A 7,059-nucleotide genomic window follows, 5' to 3' on the forward strand; every position below is an offset into this window, starting at 1 on the left:
ACAACATCACTACATGTTTGATTTCAAAGGAGAATTCATAGCAGCCTTTTGCCTCCTTGTCAGGGCCCTGGACTTGTGCTTGCTCCAACTGGTTGAGTACATTGGCTAGTAGGAGAACATGCAAGTGCTACCCTTCGCCTTGTCATTAGACTTGAAGTTGCAGCCATATTACAATCCTACTGATTGGATTCCCTAATTGGTGTCAAAGGATTGACCGACTTGGTTTTCTTGCAAATGATACCAGCCTCTATAGCTTTCTTCCTCCTCTTCCTAGAATTTAATTTAGTAATAATCAGCACATGAACATATAAATGAACAATCCAAGTAAATTATGTAAATGAGATGTACCTTTTAGGCAGTTTTGTAGGTGGGTTAGACATGCCATCCAGATCAGCCATTGGCCTCTTTGAATGCTTTTCATGATGCTTAAATTGTTTACATCTTTTGCATTTATGTTGTTTTCATGTTGATGGCCCACTACTATTCTTTATCCTTTGATATCTAGGCAACTAATGGCAGTGGTTGTGGCTGCATGCTTGAGGGTGAAGCAAGTAACGTTTGCACCTGCTTATTCTCAATAGTCACAAAGAATTTCACATTCCTCGTGTCCATGTTATATTCAAATAATGTAGGTATCTCACACTTGGCAATTAAAGGGATCAACCAATCCTATGTTGTAGAATACCATGCTATCATTCTTTGATCATCATTCCATTTGAAATAGTTCTTAACATGCGAAGCTAACTCAATGATAGAGAACAACTCATGGTCCACAACAAAGTGCCAGGTTTTACCCTTTCGATACTCCTTTCTGCCATCTATGGTTGTGCAAAATAATTCAACCGTAACTTCTACTCGAAATGTGGATGAAGGATCAACACTGAATAAATGGTTAGGATTCGAGTATCTGCACAACCTAAAGGATTCCACACATTGAGCAATCAAACATTACAAACAAGTCAATCTAGCCTAATCATGCTATATTTCAGCCCCAATTTCAATCAAATCTTGCATCACAAAAAAAGGGAACAACAACATACTCGGTAGGGATCTCATTGGGATCCTATAGCAAAAATAGCCCTATTAGACCATGATTGTGATTTTGGTGATTAATGATAACATAGACAATAACACTAACATGTTTGTAAAGAATATATATTAGTAGGTTTTATGGATGCAATACATTAAGAAGCCACCGTGGTCGGGACAAAGTTTGGTTGAATTGGAGAAGACCTAAAAAATATAACTAAACAGAAAGGTCTAATGTAGAGAAGTTGTGAACACCAGTGTTTTCTTGCTGGGTGTTTTTACACACTGGATGATCCGGTGATATAGAGATATGAACGCTGGAGCATTTCTGTGTTGAAGCTCAAGGATGGTACACGCTGGAAGGTCCAACGATTGAAGTGTGCGCGTCGAAGTATACGCCGGAGCAATTGTTGCAGAGAGGATTGCAATAGTGGGAAGACCGAAGGACTATACACAAGAAGGTCTGGCGATTGAAGTGTGCACGCCGGAGCATTTGTTGCAGAGAAGATATCAAAATTCGATTTGGTGTAATTTAACATACCGGATGGTCCGGCAGTAAAGCAAAGCAACCCCAAAGTATTTTGCACTGAGGAAGGCGCTGGATGGCTCAGTTGAACACGCCGGAAGGTCCGACGATGGAGCTGGTGAATACATTAGAACATCCGGTGTTCACATTGGTTTTGAGTAGAGTTCCAACGACTAGTTTTGGAAGATATATACGTCGGATGATCCGGTGAGAACAATCTATCTACACCAGTACACCAGTACATCCGACGTATACAAAGAATTTATGCCGTTGGGACAACGACTACACCGCGGGGTTGAGGCTATAAATACCCCTCCACTTAGTTATCTGAAGGTGCTGGAGTCTAAAGAAGCTCATATACACTTGAAAAGACATCCAAGCCATCAAAGTGCTAAAAGTGATCATCCAAGATGATTAAGCACAAGATTAGAGAGTGATTAGTGCTTATAGGCCTAGAGAGAAATATTGCTAGGTGTTGCAACCTAGAGAGTGGATCAAGTAGTGATCCAACCTTGTACCAAGAGATACGCCGATGCCCTGGAGTCTTAGTGACTCACCGGAACCTTGAGCCTTGGTGGCTCAAGCTTATTGACCCTCTGACTTGGTGTGGAGCGGTGGCAAGAAACGTGTACAGGGACGCGGAGGCCCTTGGATTGGTGGCTAAAACTCCAAAGTGAAGACAAGGTACAAGTGGCCGACAGAGAGGTTAGTGGTGAGACATCGCCTTGGTGGCTTGGTTGCTCATTGTACTTGAGGCCTTGCCTTGGTGGTTTGGTAGCTCAAGAGTTGTGACTGGAAGAGTCTTGCAACCGGGAGCATATCCTTTGTGAAGCTCCAACGTGGACTAAGGGTGGCTTGTATGCCACCGATGCTATGAGATAAAATCCATTATGCCGAGTTTGCTCTCTCTACCTTATTTATGTTTTCGCATTTATACACTTATAATTTACCTTCCTAAGTAGGTTGTAAACCTTTTGAATGGTAGAGTAAACACACTAGACAAATCTAGATCATATTTAGATAAAAATTGATATAAGTTTATCTTGTGAAGTTTTTACAGCTATTAGTTTTTAAATATCCTAATTCACCCCCTCTTAAACGTCATTGTTCCTCACAATTAGTATCAGAGCCACGTGATCTTGATAGGTTTAACCACCTAGAATTGTGATGTCTGGAGTTGGGATGTATACCCATATCGTTCCATATTTTGATGGCAGTAGTCTTGATAGGTTTAATCACATGGGGGTGAAAGATTCTTTCTTATCCGATGCCAAGAACCTTGCTATCACAAGCAAGTAAGCACCATACTCACACATGAAGGCAAAGAAGAGGGAGACAAGAGGAAAAGCAAAAGCATTCACAAACATAGGAAGATAGGTGAGCGAAGATGAATAGTCAAGCTCAAGTGATGAAAGTCTCACTATCTACTTCTCTAAGAAAAGCTCTTACTCAAGGTCATCATCATACAAGTAATCACGCAAGACATCTCACAAGTGCCTTATGGCTAAATGTATAGATACAATGCTAGTAATGACTATGGATCAATTTTGAGGTAGCTTTTTAGACTTAACCTGACACAAATGCATTGAGGAAAATCGTCAGCCTCATGCTGATTCTGAGGCAGATTTGTTAGCCTCAGAGTCACCTATTTGAGGCTGACTTCATTGGCTGCCTAAAAAAAACCTTTTTTGAGGCAGGGGTATCTGAGGCAAGCTTTGTCTGCCTCAATATATCTTTTGACGCTGAATTTACTAATATTTGAGGCTGAATAGCCTGCCTCAAATACTCTACCGTGTTGTAGTGCAACTTCACCAAAATCTCAAATAAGCCAGGATCTTTACACACTGATAAGTGTAATGCATGGCTACCATGAATTTGGCAAGATTAGGTCTTTCCAAGATGGCATTATATAACATCTCAGAGTCAACCATGTCAAACATAACTTTTTTTGTCCGAAAGTTGGCGTGCTTCTCGAAGGTAACAGGTAGTGATATCTGGCTGATGGGAGTGACCAAAGATCTGGGTACTATAGCATGGAAGGCTTTGAGTATACAGCTTGATAGCAGACTGGGAGATCTGCATCCCTTCGAGTGCATTCGCGAAGAGGATGTTTAGGCAATTCCTTCTATTAATAAGAACTCAGGTAACCCTGCAGTTATTTATCGTAAGTTCAACCACTATCGGGAAGCGGTCTAGTCGTACGAAGTTATTAGGGCGGTATTCATGGCCAAAGGAGATTTCCATGTTTGACCACTTAACAGCCTGACGACCCTTAGGGATGGCAGTTAGGACTTCTCGGCCCACCATCTTGTACTATCGTTTGGACTCGTAGGACATGAAATCATTGAACATGAGGTCGATTGTCCTCTCGTCCAAGTGAAAAGACACCGAATTCGTGTCGTCCTCACTACCGCTAGAGCCTTAGTCCCTACTCTGGGCCACGACTTGGATCTTCTTTCCTTTGGCCGCCTTTTCGACCTCCACTTTGACCATCTTCTCCTAGAGTTGGTATTCATGGAGGTTGTGGTTGTCGGTCTGGTGGAGGTCGCACAAGGGCTTACCGTCATGTTTGTCGAAACCTAATGTAGAGGTCTTGCCCTAGGAGGAACTGGGGTGCTTGTCCGGACGGATGTTAGGTAGAACTACAAAAACTTCCTTAGAATTATTTTTCTTGTCCTTATCTCCTTTGATGTTCTTCTTGTGCTTGGCCTTTGCCTAGTGAGCCCGGTTTGAGGGTGCTTGATGCCCTAAGTCTTCTCCTTGACGAAGAGAAGCATGTCTTCAGCCTTAGCGAACTCATCGACGATCTTCATGACCTCCTTAACCGTCTCAGGCTCTTGGATGGTGATATCTTCAATGCATTTTCGATTCTTTACCCCTTGCGTTAATGCTTGTATGACATCGTAGTCACTAACCTTAGGGATGTTGTTTCGGATATTGCTGAAGTAACGCACAAATTCACGCAAGGTTTCACTTTCCATCTGCTCACAACAGTAGAGATCATTTTTCATACCAGGACGAATGTATGTACCCTGAAAGTTAGCTTGGAATACATTGCAAAGCTGCTCCCACGAGTAGATCATTCTCAGCATAAATTGGTCAACCATGTCCTGGTTGTCTCTTCAAGGGTGGTAGAGAGGTAATTTTCCATTACCTATTTGTTGCCACCAGCTGCTTAGATGGTTATGGTATAGATCTGGAGAAACTCAACAGGATTTGTGCTTCTATTGTATTTCTCGATCGTCTTGGGACAGAACCTTGCCGGCTAGCTTATGTTCCGCAGATCTGGAAAAAAGTCCAGTCATCCATTGATGGCGCCTTACTTGGTTCCAGCATCCCCGAGAGTCTTTCCAAAGGAGATTGGAGATCGGTTCCGATTGATCGATGTCGGGATGTTCCCCGACTAGATCGATAAGGGGTAGACGAAGCATCTTCAGATGCCCTTGAGTGCCTTCGTCGGTTGTTGATGGCCTCACACAAATCATTGACCAGATGATCTTAGACTGGTGAAGTCTGGCAGCGGTTGTCTGCCCAATTGTCATCCCAGGAAACTTTATTCCTGGGGTTGCGCCTCTCTGAGTCCGATGTGTCCGCGATGGGAGAGTACCTAGTCTTTCCCGATTAGCGCTACCTCCGGCTAGAGCCAGATGAGAGTTCTCAGCTTGGATGATGATCTCCTTTGTTATGTTGACCACTGAGTTCATCCAAACCTTACCGGCTGGGTTAGTCATATCAGTGATTGGAGGGCGCATAACGGCCTCTTGTAGAAGAAGGATCCTCTTAGCAGTTGCAGATTTAAAGCAGTCAACCCCCTACTGATGTTCAAGAGACAACAAGATTGGGGCTCCATTAAATACCAAGGGTAGTGTCCTTGTCTGGAGCTAACCATTGCCCACACTCGGAGCCGAAAGACCCTGTCTGTTTGTAGGATCGTCGTTATGGTTACCAAGATCATCAGTCTCATCTCCGATAGCGAAAACTTCTCAGGGGCAATCTCCGCTGGAGGAGGTGTCTAGATCCATCATGGATGTTTCATCATATTGCTTCGGGTTGGTGTCTTGACAAACCATGTTGTCAGAAGTTGCGGGGATTGATTTGAATTTGTTGTGAATCGGACATTCACAATTATCATGGCAGTTGAGTGGTTCAAACTCGATGTCGTAATCCTTAGTGCATTAATTCATAAATCGACTTACCTCATCGCCGGAAAGTTCATCGCGAAATTCATCCGATCGATCATCAGTTCGTCGGGAAGAGAGGTAAAGTTATCATAGAACCCTTCATCCGAAAAATCGGTTCTTGGTGAAGCTTTAGGAGATGCCGACAGTATCTTCTACGTAGTTTATTCAACGTCTTTTGTCATGATCCTCATAGATAGTGCTAGCTATCAATGATTTGTGAACCATCGATCTAACGAACTTGTTGAAAAAATAGAGGATATTTTGAGTAGACGAATCACGAGAGAACACACAGGGTTTTTTATACAGGTTTGGGCCTCCGAAAGGATAATAACCCTATGTCTGGTTTTTTTATATTGATTGAGTCTGTTATAAAAGGGTATGTGACTAGTCTAGATAGATCTAAATTTAGTCGGCGACTTACATGCTTTGTCTCTGTTGGCTTGAATTCGACTTGTTTCTTCGTTTGGGCGTGTAATGACATGTCCTCCACAAGGCCTTTTGTCTCCCTATATATATTAGGGTGTTGTATGTCTTCTGAACTCATCCTTTCTATTTTTGAAGATAAATATTTCTGATTACGGGATGTTTTAGATATCTACGGGTAGTTTTTTTTTTCACACAAAAATCCTCTTAATAGAGATAAAGATATACTTCAAATATTACATAAAACTTTAAAATAATCAGATATAGTACCTATCCATTATTCATGGTTATAATGGTCCACTGATCCAGCAACATCTCACACATATTCGCTGTAAACAATCAAATCAAATCCCCGGGTACTTGCTCATGTTCCTCGGTTCTCTCCCGCCTCTAAATTATATTCAATATCTTGCATTGTTCCTCAACGAAAGTAAAATTACAGCAACAAATTGCACATTACAAAGACTAGTACCTCAAATACTAGACAATCCAACAGTAATAAATGCATATGGTGCTGAAGAATAATTCGGAAACTTTGGCGAAGCAGTAAATAGTTGCAGCCATTTTCGAGCTCCGTTTTCCAACTGTGTTTGGCAAGAATCCGACTTTCGCTTTTAATGTTCATGTACACAAGAATGATGAGTAAAAGGATTGCACAACGGATTATGTATATAAATATATTTATGCGTTGCTGTCCAGTAGAGACTACCAAATACTACCTCTAAGCACGAAATAAAAATAGTCCTAGAATGTATAAGATTTCTTTGCGCCATGACTAGTTAATTTTTGACCATGTATTCCGTCCAATCACAAATACTTGTTATTTTGGATAAGATCGGATCAACCTTTAAAACTTTAACTATCAATAACTTTAAAAATATTTAGTTCAAAAACATAAAA

This window comes from Phragmites australis, chromosome 2, assembly GCF_958298935.1.
Source record: "Phragmites australis chromosome 2, lpPhrAust1.1, whole genome shotgun sequence".
Taxonomy (NCBI): Eukaryota; Viridiplantae; Streptophyta; class Magnoliopsida; order Poales; family Poaceae; genus Phragmites; species Phragmites australis.